At 41.6% G+C, this 22,554-nt stretch overlaps 1 long non-coding RNA gene across 1 annotated transcript; it reads left to right on the top strand.

The window, feature by feature from the left end:
* Nucleotides 1-1,268: 1,268 nt before the first annotated feature.
* Nucleotides 1,269-22,535, top strand: LOC117084271. Its single transcript, XR_004437379.1, has 3 exons — nt 1,269-2,645; nt 22,085-22,218; nt 22,488-22,535. It is a non-coding gene; the product is annotated as an uncharacterized LOC117084271 (long non-coding RNA).
* Nucleotides 22,536-22,554: the final 19 nt, after the last annotated feature.

Here is a 22,554-nt window from a genome sequence, read left to right as displayed (position 1 = left end):
TGGGCTGAAGTCTTTTTATAAATTTTGAGAAGTGATTTTATCTTCTTGATGAGCTGATCCTGAATATCTACTTACATGCAGATTTGTTACTTTTATGCTGTAGTTAAGACATGCTGTTTTACTTTTGAACTGTGTAATTTATGTTATGCATTTTGTTTTTAAAAAGGCCTTAGGAAAAGATGTTTTCATAGTTTTGAGCCTTGCTATATAAGCTATAAGCTTGGGGCAAGATCTCTTGTGGGATTTTATTTTTTATCATGTTACAGAGGGACCCTTAACATTTGAGATGATAGTGTATGTGTCTTTTAGAGGCAGTGTCATTCTTGCTTCTTAATCTCTGCAGCTTTCAGTGAAGTTCGGGAATATTCTGGGATGGCGAAAACATTAGTTTAAGACTTTAATTTCACTGAGTAGTGGAAAGATGGGAAGCACAATTGGTATTCTGGTGAACATGAGAAGTTCAGTGGAGTCATGTCTCACTGCTTAATATTTATTTTTTGAGATAGAGCCTGGCTCTGTCTCTGGCTGGAGTGCAGTGGTGCGATCTTGGCTCACTGCACCTCCGCTTCCTGGGTTCAAGTAATTCTCATGCCTCAGCCTCCTGAGTAACAGGCACTAGCATGCGCCACCATACCCGCGTGATTTTTCTGTTAGCAGAGATGGTTTGGCCGTGATGGCCAGGCTGGTCTCAAACTCCTCACCTCAAGTGATCCTCCTGCCTCGGCCTCCCAAAGTGCTGGGATTACAGACATGAGCCACCAAGCCAGGCTGACTGCTTAATATGTGTGTATAGAATACTTTTTCTACTCAGCATCGGTCTTCCTGCCCCTGTCACCGTGTTTTGTTTTATTGGTAACATTAATCTTGATGGTTTTAATGTCCATCAGTGATAGACTGGATTAAGGAAATGTGGCACATATACACCATGGAATACTATGCACCCATAAAAAAGGATGAGTTCATGTCCTTTGTAGGGACATGGATGAAGCTGGAAACCATCATTCTCAGCAAACTATTGCAAGGACAAAAATCAAACACCACATGTTCTCACTCATAGGTGGGAACTGAACAATGAGTACACTAGGACACAGGAAGGGGAACATCACACACCAGGGCCTGTCGTGGGGTGGGAGGAGGTGGGAGAGACAGCATTAGGAGATACACCTAATGTAAATGATGAGTTAATGGGTGCAGCACACCAACATGGCACATGCATACATATGTAACCTGCACGTTGTGCATATGTACCCTAGACCTTACATATAAAAAAAAAACTTGATGGTTTTATGTTCTCTGAAGTTTAATTAGTTCTGCTATACTCACTGGAGTTTGGCTTTCATCTGGCCTTTCTACATTCCCAAAATAGGGCCGTCTTCATTTTAAAAAATGCTTTCAATTACGGAAGCCTACGTATTGTTACCCCAATGGGCCTACTTACTATCCAAACCCGAAAAAGTTAGGGTTCACTGTATTCATTTAAAATCCATTTTGGGAAGATGTAATCACCAGTGTTGACACACTCATGAGCGTTTAGTGATACTAAGATGAGGTTGAATAGGGCCCAGTACTCAAAGAAATCGTCGAAGGAGCATCATCGTGATTAAGACCGGACTCAAGTAGGTTTTACCGTGACTCCCATCACTTACTAGCTCTGCCATACTGGACTACTTAGGAAACTTCTTGTGCCTCCGTTTTATAAGTGAAATAAGGAAAGAATTTGAAATCGTGCCCAGCACAAAATTGAACACTCAATAAATTGACATTTTTCATGTATTTAAAGTTACAGAGTGTCAGGTATATTTTTAAAGCGTTATCTAATGCAGTTCAGAAATTTTAAAGACGCTTCAGACTTTCACAAAAGGTGGAGTGACTTGCCCAAGGCCACAAAACGAACTGGCAATAGTACCATACAGGTTTCTTGAATCCCAGGTCACTCTAATTTTTGTGAAAAATATGGTGCTATGGCACCATATTCTCATTGCCTGTGGCTTGAGTAACTGAAGACGTTTTCACGCCGTATGAAAGATATTTAGCATGCTGCATTGATTCCTTATCAGATTAAATCTTTGCTTTTAAAGAGAAATGATTTTTAGCCCATAGCGGTTCTTGAAAGTAAACACTCCAAGATGAAGCTGCCCTTTCCCATCAAAGGTTAGACACCTTAAATCCAGAAAAATCTTCAACGTTTAGGAGACCTGTTCACAGGTAGCTCTAGGTTCCAGTGAAGTGGCTGCAGCACAGCCTTCAGCATCACTTGCCTCCTCTTCTGCTTGCAAGCTTGGTGGTGGACCTAGCGCGTCTCTGGTTGCTACGGCGATTCACTGGCAGGCGTCATCCGTCGCTATGGCGCTCTGCACTGCGCAGCATGGCTGCTACCGATTGGCTGAGGGGCCCCAGGAGTCGGAGGAAGAATTGTCGGCATTGGCCTGGCCAGCGCCGGTTGGTGGCCTGGAGGAGGATTTGATTGGAAAACCAACGGTGCTGCTGGCCGCCTCGTACTCGAGGTTGAGGGGACCGCGAGTAGGCTGGGGGGAGGACGGGACGGGCTAAGACTGGACGGGACCCCTGGTCTGCAGCAGCAGGTGACAGCAGCAGGGACAATGAGAAGGAGATTGGCCTGAAGGAGGGACCGTCCCTCCGGCGCGGTGAGTAGGCGGGAGCCGCCGCTCGGCTGTGCCGGCGCGCAGCTCGAGTCAGGGTCTCCGGGGAGACGTCCTCAGGTCCCTGTGGAGCGGCCCCGAAGCCTCGGGAGCCAGCTTCACTAGACAAGAGGCAGGGGTAGAGAATGCGGCTGTGGTGGGTAAGTGAGTCACTACGTGAGGCGGTCTTTTCGAAGCAGGTGGGTTTGTGTTGTACGGATGGATGGTGGCAAAGCGCCATCAACGATGCTTCTTGGCGCTTCCATTTTGATAACGGAATTGTTCTGGTTAAATGGAGCCTGAATGTGTCTCTTCCAATCTGCTCCGACGCCTCTGGAGGTTCATTCTTCATCTCTATGAGCGTCGCTTTTCTGCCTTCTCCTTACAGGATGCTGCTTTGACTTTGCCCCTTTGCTTTTCTGCTCCACTTCGGTGAGCCCTTCCACTTCCTCGCCTTAGGCACCATGTGTCTGATGATGGTTAGAAAGCCTCCACCTGGAACCTAGCCTACTCCACTAAGCGTCAGACGCCAAAATCCAGCTGCCAAGTTAATGCCACACATGTGCAACCCTGAACGCCATCTTCCCCACGCCTGCTACTGCTCTTGGATTCCACTATCCATTCAGTTTCAAAAACTACACTCTAGACAACATCCATGACACTTACTGCTGCTTCCTCTGCATCTCTATCAATTATCAAGACTATCCCTTCTTAATAGACGTTGAATCAATTCCCACATTACCATCTCTGTTCTTACTGTCTCAATTTCCACCATCCCTTGGTTAAATTCAACATCCATCTGGCTTCTTTGATTCTAGTCTGGCCCTATCTGTCCAATTCACTTTTTTCCCACCATTGTTAAACTGATTTTTTTTTTCTTTGAGAAGGAGTCTTGCTCTATTGCCAGGCTGGAGTGCAGTGGAGCGATCTCAGCTCACTGTAACCTCCGCCTTCCGGGTTCAACCAATTCTTATGCCTCAGCCTCCAGAGTAGCTGGGATTACAGGCGCAAGCCACTTCGCCTGGCTAATTTTTGTATTTTTAGTAGAGAAGGGGTTTCACCATGTTGGCCAGGCTGGTCTCCAACTCCTGATCTCAGGTGATCCGTCCGCCTCAGCCTCCCAAAGTGCTGGAATTACAGGCGTGAGCCATCGCGCCCGGCTAAACTGATCTTTTTACAGCGCACATAAGGGCATTTCTCTTCCCTACCTAAAGACCTGCAATGATTCCCCATTACCCTAATCCAATCTTTAGTTAGGCCTTCTATCAGCAGTTCTATCTTGATTGTTCCCAGAATATGTCACATTCTCTCCTGTGTGTAGTTATCTCACCTGTCGCTCACACTGCCTAGAATGGACTCTCCTTTTTGCACCCCCACACTCCTGCTCTCACTCCCCAATAATTTTCTGTATGTTGCTTGATTACTGTTTCTTTCTCTAGACTGCGTCTGTGATGGCAGAGACCATCTTTGTTTCAGTCACTATTGTTATATATATCCAGCATTTAGCCCAGTACAAGACATCATAACAGGTGTTCAACAAATACTTGTTAACTGGTTGAATCTCTAAAATGAGAAGTTACTGTGTGCCATGGTATCTTTATTTCTTCCAGAAAAGTCAGAAATGGCCAATGAAGCTTTTGGTTATAAAAGGTAAATGTTGAATTTACAGGTTTTACTTTAATTTCAAGATCATCAGTAATTGGAAACTACTTCAATTCACAGTTTATGGTTCAAGCCATAATCATTATCACAGTAGCTGTTATTATATGACATAAGCTTAAAATGGTGAAGAGAGAGACAGTACAGCACGGTTTGCAAGAGCTAAGCTTTGGAGTCATACATACATAGGTTTGAATCCTAGCTCTAGCATTATAGTCGTGTAACACATAACAAATTAGCCTCCAGTCAGAATCTTTATCTGCACAATGGGCATATAATAGCACCTAGCTCATAGGATTGTTTTAAAGATTATATGTACATAATTCATGCCAAAGGCATAGTGCTTTATATATAGTAAGCTTTCACACTTAAAGATGAACACACTGGGCCAGGCACGGTGGCTCATGCCTGTAATTCCAGCACTTTGGGAGGACGAGGTGGGTGGATCACCTGAGGTTAGGAGTTCAAGATCAGCCTGGCCAACATGGTGAAACCCCGTCTCTACAAAAAATACAAAATTAGCCGGGCATGGTGGCACAAGCCTATAATCCCCACTACTTGGGAGGCTGAAGCAGGAGAATCCCTTGAACCGGAAGACAGAGGTTACAGTGAGCCAAGATCATGCCACACTGCTCTACAGCCTGGGCAACAAGAGTGAAACTCTGTTTCAAAAAAAAAAAAAAAACACCGAAGGCTAGAGTTGTGAAATTGGCATGGTCAGTTCACAAAAGGTAAAAAATCAATCTTTTGATTCAGTCAAGTGCAATTTCTAGAACACCATCCTGTTGTTATAGTACTTGATCACAAACTTTTGTGTTTGGCAACAGCCTGATACAGCTCAGCGTCTCAATCATTCAGGGAGTATTTATTGACCATCTAATGGGTTTGGGGCTCCATGCCCAGTGAGGGTGAGCCAAAAGACAGTACAACCAATAAAGTATTCAGGAGGTGGAAGAAGGGCCTGGAATGTTACTCTGCCTGTCAGAGCCAGTCAAGCTTTGAGGCTGAAGTCAGAGTGAACTGGGTTGAGCACTTGGATAGGCAGAGAGAAGCTGGAAGTTCATCCAGACAGTCAACAAATATTTGTTGGACACCTGGGCCTTCAGCAGTGAACAAAACAAAGGCACTATTCTCTTAGGACAGTTCTCAGGGCACAGTAGAGCAGAGTTCATAGAACCCAGATTCTCGAGTCAAACTGCTTGGGTTCTAATCCTAGCTCCCTAAATTCTAGATATGGGATTGGCAAGTTACTTAATCTTTCGGCACCTCAGTTTCCTCATCTGTAAAATGAGGTGGTTGTGAACATTACATGAATTAATATGGAAAAATTTCTTAGAACAATGGTCGTTATGCAGGAACTGCCATGTAAATGTTATTTATTTGTATTATGTTCTATTTGGAACACAATATGAGGAGAGAAATAAGTAAAGCAGGATGAGGGAATAGAAATAATCAGCTTGTGGATAGTGTGTATGACTTGGATTTGGGAATAAGTCTTACATTTTGAAAGATTTCATCTTCTAGATGAAAGTGAACTTTAAACAAACTCATGTATATGCCTGATATGTATCATGATTTAAGAAACAGGATTGGCCAGGCACGATGGCTCACACCTGTAATCCCAGCACTTTGGGAGGTCGAGGTGGGAGGATCACTTGAGGTCAGGAGTTCGAGACCAGCCTGGCCAACATGTTGAAACCCTGTCTCTACTAAAAATACAAAAATTAGCTGGGTGTGGTGACGTGTGCTGGTAATCCCAACTACTCCGGAGGCTGAGGCAGGAGAATCACTTGAACCCGGGAGGCGAAGGTTGCAGTGAGCCGAGATGGCACCACTGCACTCCAGCCTGGGCACAGAGCAAGACTCCATCTCAAAAACAAAAACAAAAACAAACAAACAAACAAACAAACAAAACAGAAACAATAAAACAGGAATATGCGCACTGGATAAAATATATAGTTTTTCATTTGGTAAAATAATTCCTTATACTTATCTATAGGTCAGACTCCCCTCATCTCAGCTAAAATCTGCCATGGTCATAATGAAAGTCATGGGCTTAAGTCCATAGAGTTGGCATCAATTCAAAGCTTATTAAATCTTATATTAGAAATAGTTATGATAGACACAGATTCTAGCTTCAAAGCAGTTAGCAGAATCACAGTGACAAAATGACAACTGACTGGCTCATGTCTACAAAAGATACCTAAGCACTCCTATAAAAATTAAAGTAAAAACTACAAGCAGGACAGATAAAGCACAGCAGCCATAACACTGACCTTGGGCCACCAGGAAAAAGTTGCACGGTATTTAGTATAGTTAGTATTGTTAATATGAAAAGCATGAATAAAATACTATTTGTTTATTAAAGAAAGAAGTATTTATCTAGAAAATTCACTTAGGTGAATAGAGAACTGGATAAATGCCACCAATAAATGAGAGTTAGTACTGCATTAGATTAACAGGAAGGGTTCTGTCCGGCTTCAAATCTCTGCTCTGCCACTTACCAGCTGTGGGACCTTGGCAAATGGATGAACCTCACTGGGCCTCATTTCCTTCACGTGTAAAGTAGGGACTGTAAGGGTAGCTACCTTATAGATTCATTAGGAGTATTACATTAGGTAATGTATAGAAAGCACTTAGAACAGTGCTAGCAACACCATGTAAATGTTTGCTCTTATTATGACTGTTGTTATTACTAGGTAGGAGATCTTGGCCAAGTTACTGGACATTTTAGTGCCTCAGTTTCTTCATCTGTAAGTTGGAGATATATTACTACCTCAAAGGGTTGTTTTGAGGATTAAATGAATATACTAATGTGCTTGTAAGAACAACACTTACTAGGTTTTTAAAAATTAAAATGAAAACCATTTATGACATTGAATTTAAACCCTATTTTTAATTTTATCTCTAGTATTTTTCATTAATGAGTCAAAATCAATGAATATAGACAAATGATTTAAAATAAATACACAGCCAGGTGCTGTGGCTCACACCTGTAATTCCAGCACTTTGGGAGGCCGAGGAGGGTGGATCAACTGAGGTCAGGACTTTGAGACCAGCCTGGCCAACATGGTGAAAGCCCGTCTCTACTAAAAATACAGAAAAAAAAAGAAAAAGAAAAATTAGCCGGACATGGTGGTGGGCACCTGCAATTCCAACCACTTGGGAGGCTGAGGCAGGAGAATTGCTTGAACCTGGGAGGCGGAGGTTGCAGTGAGCTGAGATCGTGCCACTGCACTCCAGCCTAGGTGACAAGAGCAAATCTCCATCTCAAAAAATAAATAAAGTAAATACACAAGCTCTTCAAATGAAGTAATATTATTACCAGCCTGAGCAACATGGTGAGACCCCACTCTCCACACACACACACACAAAAGATGATACTTACAACAGCTATCATAACAGTAACATATTTCTCTAGTTGTTGATAGTTCTAAAGAGATGTCACTCTATTTTATTTAGTCCCGACTACCACCTTGTCATAGGCATGTTGTTATTTCTGTTTTTCAGCCAATGAGAAAATAGTCAGAGAAGTCCAGTGGCACTTCTCAGGTCACTCAGTGGGCAAGTGGCAACCAAGCCTCCTCTACCCCTGTTATTCTTTGTGACTATATTCCAGTGGTGTAACCAGGGGAATTCACATTCCCAGACTTGTCAACTTGCACCAGTGGAGATAGTGGCATTCATAGAATATACATGTGTATGCTACACTTGACACAATGTGAATACTCATCTTTCCTTTAGGAAACATTATTGTCTTGTTCATGTATCCTTGAGGTAGTACGTCTTTAACATCAATGTAATACTTTATATTCTTTTCTTTGTGGCTTCCTTGTATTTATAGAGATATTTTGTCAAATCAACATGCTGCGATCACTGGATACTAGTCAGCTGGGGCAAACTTATTTGCTGTTCTTTTTCATGGTCTTTACCCTCCACATCTACATCATGATATTCCAGTTATATTTGGAGTTTCGCAATCACATTTAACTTGGAATTTGTTCATTGATTGATTCATTCAGCAATTATTTATTGCATCCCTCTTTTGTTATAAACTACAAAGTATGTGCTAGATACTGGGAATGAGCCAAAAAGCTGTACTTCATATGCTTGACTAGTTTACAGTAAACTAATGGAGATGGACATATGTATTTATTGAATTATTACCTGAATCAGCCTCTTTGTGAAAAGCTGCAAGGCAATGCTTGGCGGGGTTGTGACCCTGTCTAGGAGGTCAGCCCAAAGAATGGATACTTCAGGCCGGGCACGGTGGCTCAAGCCTGTAATCCCAGCACTTTGGGAGGCCGAGACGGGCGGATCATGAGGTCAGGAGATCGAGACCATCCTGGCTAACACGGTGAAACCCCGTCTCTACTAAAAAGTGCAAAAAACTAGGCGGGCGCGGTGGCGGGCGCCTGTAGGCCCAGCTACTCGGGAGGCTGAGGCAGGAGAATGGCGTAAACCCCGGAGGCGGAGCTTGCAGTGAGCTGAGATCCGGCCACTGCACTCCAGCCTGGGAGACAGAGCGAGACTCCGTCTCAAAAAAAAAAAAAAAAAAAAAAGGAATGGATACTTCAGTTGAGACGTGAAGGATAAGACTTCCAGGCCTCTCCATACCACTGTAGCCCTTGAGTCCGGGAGTAAAGGCCTGGGGATATTAAGGAGAAGTAACTCTGGGGTGGCAGTTCAGGACCAAGTGTGAGTGGCAGCTGGCTAGGGGGCCAGGGGCGTCAATTGCATGCAGCATCTCACAGAACTTGCTAAGTTTTCTTTTTATCCCAGGAGAAATGGGAAGCCTGTAAAGGCATAATTGGTGAAATATGTACGATAAAAAGAGTGCTCTTGTCACTGTGTGGAGACAGGTTTTTTGTTGCAGTTCGGGAGAGGGAGACATGGAGACATTGGAGGCTGGTAGATCATTTAGGAAGTGGTAGTGTAGTTCCGGTGGGCACCAGTGTGAGCTTGGACTAGGGCGTTGGCAGTGGGGGCGGACACATAGGTGTCGTATTTAACTGAAAAATAGGACTTAGTAGCCAAATGTCAGATATGGGGGTGAGGAAGCAGAAGGTGTCATTTTTCTGAGGTCCATGACAAAGGACTCTCTTTTATTTGAGACTGTTTTATTTGAGACAGGATGAATGAATGTGTTAGGTGGGCACAAAAGTAATTGCGGGTTTTGCCATTGAAAGTAATGGCAAAAACCACAATTTTTTTTTTTTTTTTATTATACTTTAAGTTCTAGGGTACATGTGCACAACGTGCAGGTTTGTTACATATGTATACGTGGGCCATGTTGGTGTGCTGTGCCCATTAACTCGTCATTTACATTAGGTATGTCTCCTAATGCTATCCTTCCCCCCTACCCCCTCCCCACAATAGGACCCGGTGTGTGATATTCTCCTTCCTGTGTCCAAGTGATCTCATTGTTCAATTCCCACCTATGAGTGAGAACATGGGGTGTTTGGTTTTTTGTCCTTACGATAGTTTGCTGAGAATGATAGTTTCCAGCTGCATCCATGTCCCTACAAAGGACATGAACTCATCCTTTTTTATGGCTGCATAGTATTCCATGGTGTATATGTGCCACATTTTCTTAATCCAGTCTGTGGATGGACAGACTGAATTAAGTGGACATTTAATCCAGTGGATTGATGGACATTTGGGTTGGTTCCAAGTCTATGCTATTGTGAATAGTGCCACAATAAACATACGTGTACATGTGTCTTTACAGCAGCATGATTTATAATCTTTTGGGTATATACCCAGTAATGGGATGGCTGGGTCAAATGGTATTTGTAATTCTAGATCCTTGAGGAATCACAACACTGTTTTCCACAGTGGTTGAACTAGTTTACAGTCCTACCAACAGTGTAAAAGTGTTCCTGTTTCTCCACATCCTCTCCAGCACCTGTTGTTTCCTGACTTTTTAATGATTGCCGTTCTAACTGGTGTGAGATGGTATTTCATTGTGGCTTTGATTTGCATTTCTCTGATGGCCAGTGATGATGAGCATTTTTTCATGTGTCTGTTGCCTGCATAAATGTCTTCTTTTGAGAAGTGTCTATTCATATCCTTTGCCCACTTTTTTGATGAGGTTGTTTTTTTCTTGTAAATTTGTTTGAGTTCTTTGTAGATTCTGGATATTAGCCCTTTGTCAGATGAATAGATTGCAAAAATTTTCTCCCATTCTGTAGGTTGCCTGTTCACCCTGATGGTAGTTTCTTTTGCTGTGCAGAAGCTCTTTCATTTAATTAGATCCCATTTGTCAATTTTGGCTTTTGTTGCCATTGCTTTTGGTGTTTTAGTCATGAAGTCCTTGCTCATGCCTGTGTCCTAAATAGTATTGCCTAAGTTTTCTTCTAGGGTTTTTATGATTTTAGATCTAACATTTAAGTCTCTAATTGTTGTATCCTCGGTGCCTGGCATATACTAGGGACTCAATAAGTATTTCTTGGAGTAATGAATAAATATAATTCTCACTTTTCTGTTTCTCACAAAATCAGGAAATAGAATATACTCTTATTATATTTGGGGTCAATGAGAAAAGAGAAATTTAGTGTGCTACTTTAGTTATTTTTGTTGACGAGTTAATATAAATTCTTCCTTCACATCATCTGGACCTTTTTTCCTCTTTTCAATATCACTACTTAATATGTGAGTCTCAGGTTCATTTGCTCTAACACAGGCACATTGTAAACTATATGATGAGTAGAATCGGATGCTGTAGCAGCTATACAAGGCGCAGACACAGCATACCACAAATACCATTATGCAATGACCATGGAGGGGATCCATAGAATCTACATTTATATCTGCAGATTTCCCTTTACAATAAAAGATATGAGTTGGAATGAGAATAAATCAGAAAATAGGGAGGTTGTAGTGGTATCTGTTGTCACATATTCTAGTTAATTTTGGAGCAGCACTCAGACCAACTTGGGTCAGTATTAGCCAGAGGAAAATGAAAGTCAACACTTAAAGAAGTGTCCATCATCATAGCAGGTGGTTAGTAACTATTTGGAGGATTAAGTGGGAGAGGGTTAGAATACTATTGGAATTCTTGGTTCTTTTTATCCCCAGATGCTTGTTTACAAAAAGTGCTTAAAGTATTGACTTTTTGCACAAGGATGGTGGCAAGTGTACTAACTCAGGAGCAAGGCCATGATAATAGTGTTTGTCCTTAGCTGGCGACACTCTCCTGCCCTTGGAGATTCTGTACCAACTGTGTCTTTGTTTACCACTCTATGATGATTAAAATACACCACCTACATATTTCACATGAGTGAACCAGGATGAATGAATGGATGTTTGCAAGCACCCCAGGGTCCAGGAGGTGAAGTTATGCAAACATCAGTTGTTATTATATCACCCTCTGCCCTTGGCTAAGGGCCAATGTCAACAAGTTCTCTTTTTCCCATCTGCCTTAGAGTTTTCTATGAAGATTTAGATCCTGAAGGTGAAGTGGGCTTTGTTCTCCTTCTACTCCTAAAGATGCTGTGTGGCCTTTGACACATTTTTCCTCTCTGGGTCTTAATTTCCTCCTCTAGTAGAAGGGAGCTGAATTATGGTCTGCAATTGGTGACCTGTAGATTTGTTTTGTTATCTTGTGCAAATGTCTTGTGTGTTTTGCTTCATTTTTAATGTGCTTTTGAATCCCTTTTGGGAGGAGGTGCCTTCTCAGGTGTGACCAAAGCGCTACCACGCTCTACACCTGTCTTCTTTCATTTACATTTTGTTCTTGGGCCAGGATGGCGTTAGACACCCTGATACTGCATGTTCTCTGAGGTTTATTCTTGTCATAGCTGTCTCTTTTCTGCTAACTCCACATATAGTTTCCATTGAAGAACAAATAACAATGTAATATAAGGGATAAAATCAAGACAACAGTTTAGACTACAGAAACAGATGTCCTTTCTAAACTGTAATGGGTATTAGCAAGTTATGTTTCTTGCAGGATTTCCTCAACTTTTTGCTCACCTTATTTTGAAAATGTGTGTGTATTTGTTTATTTTCCAGCAATTTGACCAATTTAACTTGACATTTTCTGTGGAGGATTTATAATGTTCTAAAGCATACATAATTTGAAAAGTTCAAGCACTATATATTTGTGAGATTTAGTGCAAATACTCTTTGCAAAAAGAAAATTATTTGTTTATTCTCAAAGCACTTTAACTATATAAACTGCTGAAGTTGTAAATACATTTTAAGTGTGTATTTTGAAATAATTTTAGACTTAACATAAAAACTGCAAAAACAGCACAGAATTCCCATATACCCTTCACTCAGCTTCCCTTAATGTTGACATTTGCCATCGCCACGTTACAGTCATCAAAACTGAGAACTAAACATTTAACCAGTGCATTTTAACATGTTTGTCTTATCTCTGGCTGCTCTATGCGAATTTTTATCTTATTTTAACCACTTTTCTCAAAGAATCACTATTAGAGGAACTTTTAGAAAAATATCTACAGTAAAGGAATTAGAGAAATGGTTTTCCATTTTGTACTTCTAGTTAGTTACGGGGCTGAAAGTTCTCTAAAGTATTGTAATATGTCGCTTTGAAAACAGACAGAACTGTAACTTGTCATCTAAAATGAAAGGTTAATCATTATTCGTCAGAAGAAATAGAGACTTCTTGTCAGTACAGGAAGTTCTAACTTCCTTTTGTGGTAGGGTTCATTGCAGTTTATTTTAGTGCTTTTTTCAAAATAATAAACCTGACAAGCCAAAGTGGTAATTAACTTTAGTCTGATGTATTTTCACTGTTATTACTTTATTTTTGATTGATTGATTGATTGGTTTCTTTGTTTTTTTGAGACAGAGTCTCACTCTGTTGCCCAGGCTGGAGTGCAGTGACATGATCTCAGCTCACTGCAACCTCTGCCTCCTGGGTTCAAGTGATTCTTCTCCCTCAGCCTCCTAAGTAACTGGGACTACAGGCGTGCACCACCACACCTGGCTAATTTTTGTGTTTTTAGTAGAGACGGGGTTTCACCATGTTGGTCAGGCTGGTCTCGAACTTCTGACCTCGGGTGATCTACCTGCCTTGGCCGCCCAAAGTGCTGGGATTACAGGCATGAGCCACCACTCCCTGGCCTGTCATTACTTTGTAAGCTTTGTTTTTAACCATTAGTAAATGTAGTAAATAAAATGGAGTATTTACAAAAATGCAACCTAAGCGATTAGTAGGAAAAAAAAAAGGTATTTGTGGATTTGTGGGCGATTTACCATAATGATTCAAATGACTCTGTTTTATATTTACTAAAGATGAGGCCACCTGAGGATCTTTTGAGTAGCTAAGGCAACCATGGCATAGAAATGGGTTTCTGGGTAGAGATCTGAAAACCATATCACAAATACTCCCTATGTTATTTAGTTAGTAGGTTAATATTGCACAATTTAAATTAATTACAGTCAGTTAGGTAATTTTGCCATGGCATCTGTTTCTTTCTCTGTCATATGTGTTTACTCAGCAGTTACCAAGACATCACGAGCAAATGAGGTGCATCTCTGGGGACTTCTTTAGCATTAACCCAAATTTCAAACAATAGAGGAGAGAAGTTACTTGTAAGCGTTTCTTTTAAAAAATGGATTTAAAAATTCAACAATGAATCATAACTGTGATTATATCTGTACTTGTCTAGGGCTGTAAGCACCAAACCCATGGGCTGTTCCCTGAGGTTTGGAAAGATCTCTTCTCTCCCATCTGAGATGGTATTCAAGTCCCATGACTGAGGTATACAAAAAAAGCAAAGACACTGAAAGTTTCTGTTTTTAAAGTAGCAGGACTTTGGTTTTTTTTTTTTTTTTTTTGGATTTTTAAAATTACATTTTTTAAAAATTTTTTTATTTTATTTTTTATTATACTTTAAGTTCTAGCGTACATGTGCATAACGTGCAGGTTTGTTACATATGTATACTTATGCCATGTTGGTGTGCTGCACCCATCAGCTCGTCAGCACCCATCAATTCATCATTTATATCATGTATAACTCCCCAATGCAATCCCTCCCTCCTCCCCCCTCCCCATGATAGGCCCAGTGTGTGATGTTCCCCTTCCCGAGTCCAAGTGATCTCATTGTTCAGTTCCCACCTATGAGTGAGAACATGCGGTGTTTGGTTTTCTCTTCTTGTGATAGTTTGCTAAGAATGATGGTTTCCAGCTGCATCCATGTCCCTACAAAGGACGCAAACTCATCCTTTTTTTTTTTTTATGGCTGCATAGTATTCCATGGTGTATATGTGCCACATTTTCTTAATCCAGTCTGTCACAGATGGACATTTGGGTTGATTCCAAGTCTTTGCTATTGTGAATAGTGCCGCAATAAACATACGTGTGCATGTGTCTTTGTAGTAGAATAATTTATAATCCTTTGGGTATATACCCAGTAGTGGGACGGCTGGGTCATATGGTACATCTAGTTCTAGATCCTTGAGGAATTGCCATACTGTTTTCCATAATGGTTGAACTAGTTTACAATCCCACCAACAGTGTAAAAGTGTTCCTATTTCTCCACATCCTCTCCAACACCTGTTGTTTCCTGACTTCTTAATGATTGCCATTCTAACTGGTGTGAGATGGTATCTCATTGTGGTTTTGATTTGCATTTCTCTGATGGCGAGTGATGATGAGCATTTTTTCATGTGTCTGTTGGCTGTATGGATGTCTTCTTTTGAGAAATGTCTGTTCATATCCTTTCCCCACTTTTTGATGGGGTTGTTTGTTTTTCTTGTAAGTTTGTTTGAGTTCTTTGTAGATTCTGGATATTAGCCCTTTGTCAGATGAGTAGATTGCAAAAATTTTCTCCCATTCTGTAGGTTGTCTGTTCACTCTGATGGTAGTTTCTTTTGCTGTGCAAAAGCTCTTTAGTTTAATTAGATCCCATGTGTCAATTTTGGCTTTTGCTGCCGTTGCTTTTGGTGTTTTAGACATGAAGTCCTTGCCCATGCCTATGTCCTGAATGGTACTACCTAGATTTTCTTCTAGGGTTTTTATGGTATTAGGTCTAACATTTAAGTCTCTAATCCATCTTGAATTAATCTTCGTATAAGGGGTAAGGAGGGGATCCAGTTTCAGCTTTCTACTTATGGCTAGCCAATTTTCCCAGCACCATTTATTATTCAATAATGGGGAATCCTTTCCCCATTTCTTGTTTCTCTCAGGTTTGTCAAAGATCAGATGGCTGTAGATGTGTGGTATTATTTCTGAGGACTCTGTTCTGTTCCATTGGTGTATATCTCTGTTTTGGTACCAGTACCATGCTGTTTTGGTTACTGTAGCCTTGTAGTATAGTTTGAAGTCAGGTAGCGTGATGCCTCCAGCTTTGTCCTTTTGACTTAGGATTGTCTTGGCAATGCGGGCTCTTTTTTGGTTCCATATGAACTTTAAAGCCGTTTTTTTCCAATTCTGTGAAGAAAGTCATTGGTAGCTTGATGGGGATGGCATTGAATCTATAAATCACCTTGGGCAGTATGGCCATTTTCACAATATTGATTCTTCCTATCCATGAGCATGGTATGTTCTTCCATTTGTTTGTGTCCTCTCTGATTTCACTGAGCAGTGGTTTGTAGTTCTCCTTGAAGAGGTCCTTTACATCCCTTGTAAGCTGGATTCCTAGGTATTTGATTCTCTTTGAAGCAATTGTGAATGGAAGTTCATTCCTGATTTGGCTCTCTGCTTGTCTGTTACTGGTGTATAAGAATGCTTGTGATTTTTGCACATTAATTTTGTATCCTGAGACTTTGCTGAAGTTGCTTATCAGCTTAAGGAGATTTTGGGCTGAGACGATGGGGTTTCTAAATATACAATCATGTCATCTGCAAACAGGGACAATTTGACTTCTTCTTTTCCTAACTGGATACCCTTGATTTCTTTCTCTTGCCTGATTGCCCTAGCCAGAACTTCCAACACTATGTTGAATAGGAGTGGTGAGAGAGGGCATCCCTGTCTTGTGCCAGTTTTCAAAGGGAATTTTTCCAGTTTTTGCCCATTCAGTATGATATTAGCTGTGGGTTTGTCATAAATAGCTCTTATTATTTTGAGGTACGTTCCATCAATACCGAATTTATCGAGCGTTTTTAGCATAAAGGGCTGTTGAATTTTGTCAAAAGCCTTTTCTGCATCTATTGAGATAATCATGTGGTTCTTGTCTTTGGTTCTGTTTATATGCTGGATTACGTTGATTGATTTGCGAATGTTGAACCAGCCTTGCATCCCAGGGATGAAGCCCACTTGATCATGGTGGATAAGCTTTTTGATGTGCTGCTGAATCCGGTTGGCCAGTATTTTATTGAGGATTTTTGCATCGATGTTCATCAGGCATATTGGTCTAAAATTCTCTTTTTTTGTTGTGTCTCTGCCAGGCTTTGGTATCAGGATGATGTTGGCCTCATAAAATGAGTTAGGGAGGATTCCCTCTTTTTCTATTGATTGGAATAGTTTCAGAAGGAATGGTACCAGCTCCTCCTTGTACCTCTGGTAGAATTCATCTGTGAATCCATCTGGTCCTGGACTTTTTTTGGTGGGTAGGCTATTAATTTTTGCCTCAATTTCAGAGCCTGCTATTGGTCTATTCAGGGATTCAACTTCTTCCTGGTTTAGTCTTGGGAGAGTGTAAGTGTCCAGGAAATTATCCATTTCTTCTAGATTTTCTAGTTGATTTGCATAGAGGCATTTATAGTATTCTCTGATGGTTGTTTGTATTTCTGTGGGGTCAGTGGTGATATCCCCTTTATCATTTTTTATTGCGTCTATTTGATTCCTCTCTCTTTTCTTCTTTATTAGTCTTGCTAGCGGTCTGTCAATTTTGTTGATCTTTTCAAAAAACCAACTCCTGGATTCATGGATTTTTGGAGGGTTTTTTGTGTCTCTATCTCCTTCAGTTCTGCTCTGATCTTAGTTATTTCTTGCCTTCTGCTAGCTTTTGAATGTGTTTGCTCTTGCTTCTCTAGTTCTTTTAATTGTGATGTTAGAGTGTCAATTTTAGATCTTTCCTGCTTTCTCTTGTGGGCATTTAGTGCTATAAATTTCCCTCTACACACTGCTTTAAATGTGTCCCAGAGATTCTGGTATGTTGTATCTTTGTTCTCATTGGTTTCAAAGAACGTCTTTATTTCTGCTTTCATTTCGTTATGTACCCAGTAGTCATTCAGGAGCAGGTTGTTCAGTTTCCATGTAGTTGAGCGGTTTGGATTGAGTTTCTTAGTCCTGAGTTCTAGTTTGATTGCACTATGGTCTGAGAGACAGTTTGTTATAATTTCTGTTCTTTGACATTTGCTGAGGAGTGCTTTACTTCCATTATGTGGTCAATTTTGGAATAAGTGTGATGTGGTGCTGAGAAGAATGTATATTCTGTTGATTTGGGGTGGAGAGTTCTATAGATGTCTATTAGGTCCGCTTGGTGCAGAGATGAGTTCAATTCCTGGATATCCTTGTTAACTTTCTGTCTCGTTGATCTGTCTAATGTTGACAGTGGAGTGCTGAAGTCTCCCATTATTATTGTATGGGAGTCTAAGTTTCTTTGTAGGTCTCTAAGGACTTGCTTTATGAATCTGGGTGCTCCTGTATTGGGTGCATATATATTTAGGATAGTTAGCTGTTCCTGTTGAACTGATCCCTTTACCATTATGTAATGGCCTTCTTTGTCTCTTTTGATCTTTGATGGTTTAAAGTCTGTTTTATCAGAGACTAGGATTGCAACCCCTGCTTTTTTTTGTTCTCCATTTGCTTGGTAGATCTTCCTCCATCCCTTTATTTTGAGCCTATGTATGTCTCTGCATGTGAGATGGGTCTCTTGAATTCAGCAGACTGATGAGTCTTGACTCTTTATCCAGTTTGCCAGTCTGTGTCTTTTAATTGGGGCATTTAGTCCATTTACATTTAAGGTTAATATTGTTATGTGTGAACTTGATCCTGCCATTATGATATTAACTGGTTATTTTGCTCGTTAGTTGATGCAGTTTCTCCTAGCCTCAATGGTCTTTACATTTTGGCATGTTTTTGCAATGGCTGGTACCGGTTGTTCCTTTCCACGTTTAGGGCTTCCTTCAGGGTCTCTTGTAAGGCAGGCCTGGTGGTGACAAAATCTCTAGGCATTTGCTTATCTGTAAAGGATTTTATTTCTCCTTCACTTATGAAACTTAGTTTGGCTGGATATGAAATTCTGGGTGAAAATTCTTTTCTTTAAGAACGTTGAATATTGGCCCCCACTCTCTTCTGGCTTGTAGAGTTTCTGCCGAGAGATCTGCTGTTAGTCTGATGGGCTTCCCTTTGTGGGTAACCCACCTTTCTCTCTGGCTGCCCTTAAGATTTTTTCCTTCATTTCAACTTTGGTGAATCTGGCAATTATGTGTCTTGGAGTTGCTCTTCTGGAGGAGTATCTTTGTGGCGTTCTCTGTATTTCCTGAATTTGAATGTTGGCCTGCCCTACTAGGTTGGGGAAGTTCTCCTGGATGATATCCTGCAGAGTGTTTTCGAACTTGGTTCCATTTTCCCCCTCACTTTCAGGCACCCCAATCAGACGTAGATTTGGTCTTTTTACATAATCCCATACTTCTTGCAGGCTTTGTTCATTTCTTTTTCTTCTTTTTTCTTTTGGTTTCTCTTCTCGCTTCATTTCATTCATTTGATCCTCAATCGCTGATACTCTTTCTTCCAGTTGATCGAGTCGGTTACTGAAGCTTGTGCATTTGTCACGTATTTCTCGTGTCATGGTTTTCATCTCTGTCATTTCGTTTATGATCTTCTCTGCATTAATTAGTCTAGCTGTCAATTCTTCCACTCTTTTTTCAAGATTTTTAGTTTTGTGCTGGGTACGTAATTCCTCCTTTAGCTCTGAGAAGTTTGATGGACTGAAGCCTTCTTCTCTCATCTTGTCAAAGTCATTCTCTGACCAGCTTTGATCCGTTGCTGGCGATGGGCTGCGCTCCTTTGCAGGGGGAGATGCACTCTTATTTTTTGAATTTCCAGCTTTTCTGCCCTGCTTCTTCCCCATCTTTGTGGTTTTATCTGTCTCTGGTCTTTGATGATGGTGACGTACGGATGGGGTTTTGGTATAGGTGTCCTTCCTGTTTGATAGTTTGCCGTCTGACAGTCAGAAGGCCTGTCTGTTGGTCTGTTGGAGATTGCTTGAGGTCCACTCCAGACCCTGTTTGCCTGGGTATCAGCAGCAGAGGTTGCCGAAGATAGAATATTGCTGAACAGCGAGTGTACCTGTCTGATTCTTCCTTTGAAAGTTTCCTCTCAGGGGTGACTCCACCCTGTGAGGTGTGGGGTGTCAGACTGCCCCTAGTGGGGGATGTCTCCCAGCTGCTGATTCTTCCTTTGGAAGTTTCCTCTCAGGGGTGACTCCACCCTGTGAGGTGTGGGGTGTCAGACTGCCCCTAGTGGGGGATGTCTCCCAGCTAGGCTACTCAGGGGTCAGGGACCCACCTGAGCAGGCAGTCTGTCCATTCTCAGATCTCAACCTCCGTGTTGGGAGATCCACGGCTCTCCCCAAAGCTGTCAGACAGAGTCGTTCGCGTCTGCACCAGCCCCCGCTGCTTCCCCTATTGGACTTCAGCTGTGCCCTGTCCCCAGAGGTGGAGTCTACAGAGACAGGCAGGCTTCATTGAGCTGCTGTGAGCTCCACCCATTTCGAGCTTCCCAGCGGCTTTGTTTACCTACTAAAGCCTCAGCAATGCGGGGCGCCCCTCCCCCAGCCTCGCTGCTGCCTTGCGGATAGATAGCCGCAGACTGCTGTGTTAGCAATGAGGGAGGCTCTGTGGGCGTGGGCCCCTCCTGGCCAGGTGTGGGATATATTCTCCTGGTGTGCCTGTTTCCTTAAAGCGCAGTATTGGGGTGGGAGTTATCCGATTTTCCAGGTGTTGTGTGTCTCAGTTCCCCTGGCTAGGAAAACGGATTTCCTTCCCCCTTGCACTTCCAGGTGAGGCGATGCCTCGCCCTGATTCAGCTCTCGCTGGTCAGGCTGCAGCAGCTGACCAGCACCGATTGTCCGGCACTCCCTAGTGAGATGACCCCAGTACCTCAGTTGAAAATGCAGAAATCACCGGTCTTCTGTGTCGCTCACGCTGAGAGTTGGAGACTGGAGCTGTTCCTATTCGGCCATCTTGCTCCACCCCTGCCTTTGGTTTTTATATATAATCTTTCACTACTGTGACTACTCCGTATATAAAAAAAAAAACAAACTAAATTTCCACCATCTCATTAGAATGGAAGAAAAACCCATATAGGTTACAAGTGTTTGTGTAGCAAGTTCTCTAACACTTATTTTACAGATAAGGCCAAAAGTTTTCGTAAAAAGCAAAAGTTTTTGGCCTAATCTCACTGGTAAAATAAGTGTTAGAGAATCAGTGGTTTTCTATTTTTATTTTTAGCAATAGAATCCTTTTCTCTAATGATGCTGTATGCAGAACCCCAGAGAAATAAGACTGCTTTGGTTTTAAGTGGAGAGTCCACCTTGAGCTTTAACTACTTGGCCACAGTTCTCCTTTCCCAGACTCACTCTCGCCCTCTCCTGGTTGTCATGGAATTGTCAATTCCTCAGTTAGTCCCCTCAGACTCTGTACCTCGGCTGTGGTTCTCAATTAGAGATTCATCTAGAGTTGCTGTGAAAACAATTTTGTTACTTAAAAAGATAGACTTTAATAATAAACAGACCAGTGCTATTAAGGTGATATTCAGACTGGTGTGTTAGTGGTCCATGAGCAGATAAAGACAGAAATTGAGAGTAAGAATTTAGAAATATTTACAGCACTTCAGCATTGCCATGACAGCGTGGGCACATCACCGGTGGAATGGTCTCACTGAACAGGATTTGAACCAAAAGTATCAGTCCATAAAAGATTGGAAATTAAAAAGAGTTCTCTGTTACAGATAGTTTCAGAAGCACAGCGATGAATATTTTCTTATATAGAACTCTTAAGTTTCCCCCAATGACTGAATAATTCCTGAATATGCTCAGGATTATTACAACATCACAAATGCTCATCAATTGATTTTATTTATCAAGAGCTTTATGAGCGATTTGTTGACCTAAAAGAGTAATGACACAGGTTTCTTTAAAAATAATCCTTTTGGCCGGGTGCGGTGGCTCAAGCCTGTAATCCCAGCACTTTGGGAGGCCGAGACGGGTGGATCACGAAGTCAGGAGATCGAGACCATCCTGGCTAACACGGTGAAACCCTGTCTCTACTAAAAAATACAAAAAACTAGCCGGGCGACGTGGCGGGCGCCTGTAGTCCCACTTACTCGGGAGGCTGAGGCAGGAGAATGGCGTAAACCTGGGAGGCGGAGCTTGCAGTGAGCTGAGATCCAGCCACTGCATTCCAGCCTGGGCGATTGAGCGAGACTCCATCTCAAAAAATAATAATAATAATAATCCTTTTATCCATTCATCCATTTATTAGGCATTGCATTCAATAAATATTATTTGCCGACCATTCACCATTCTGTGGTGAATAACGGAAGCCCAATTCCTGGCCTTCTGTGGTAATCAGGCAATTGTAACATCAAAACCTCCCAGAGCAAACCTATACATTTGATACTGGAATTTCCTGATTATCGCATAATAATAATCATATGTGGGGAGTATAGGCTACTCTGGAGGCATCGAGAAGGAGCACCAGACTTGGGATATCAGAGGAGGTTCTAAACCTTAAAATAAGTAACTGTTAAAAGCAAATAACCCACAAAATAAATCAGTCCTTACAGATTGTGATACATATTTTTTGAGGGCTTATACCATGCTTACACTGTGTCATGCACTATGTGCTCTTCTATGTGTCAGGGACATATTTGTGGATGAAACAGACACTGTCTCTGCCATAGGAGGCTTATAAGCTAGTTCAAGGAAATCAATAAATGGACAAGAGGATTTCCAATGTTGATGAACTCCAGAAGGAAAGAAAACAGAGTGCTGTGGTAAGTATGAGTATGTGGGGGTGAATATGTCGCAGAGATTCATCAGAGGAGCCCCCACTTAGGAGAGCACATCTGACCTGAAACCCAAAGGATATGGAGAAGCCAGCGTGAGATTATGGGAAAAGAACAGCAAGCAGGCAGAAAGTGCCAAGCCTTTAAGGCAAGAATATAGTTGGCATGTTCATGGGTACAAGTGGTCTTAGTCTGTTTTGTGCTGCTATGATAGAATACTACAGACTGGGGTATTTATTTATACGTTTCTTTTTAAGAGACAGGATCTTGTGCTGTTGCTCAGGCTGGAATGCAGTAACACCATGAGGGCTCAAAGCAGTCTCA

The sequence above is a fragment of the Trachypithecus francoisi genome, unplaced genomic scaffold (genome assembly GCF_009764315.1).
Source record: "Trachypithecus francoisi isolate TF-2019V2 unplaced genomic scaffold, Tfra_2.0 Lachesis_group0, whole genome shotgun sequence".
Taxonomy (NCBI): Eukaryota; Metazoa; Chordata; class Mammalia; order Primates; family Cercopithecidae; genus Trachypithecus; species Trachypithecus francoisi.
This window is presented reverse-complemented; position numbering and strand designations above follow the sequence as displayed.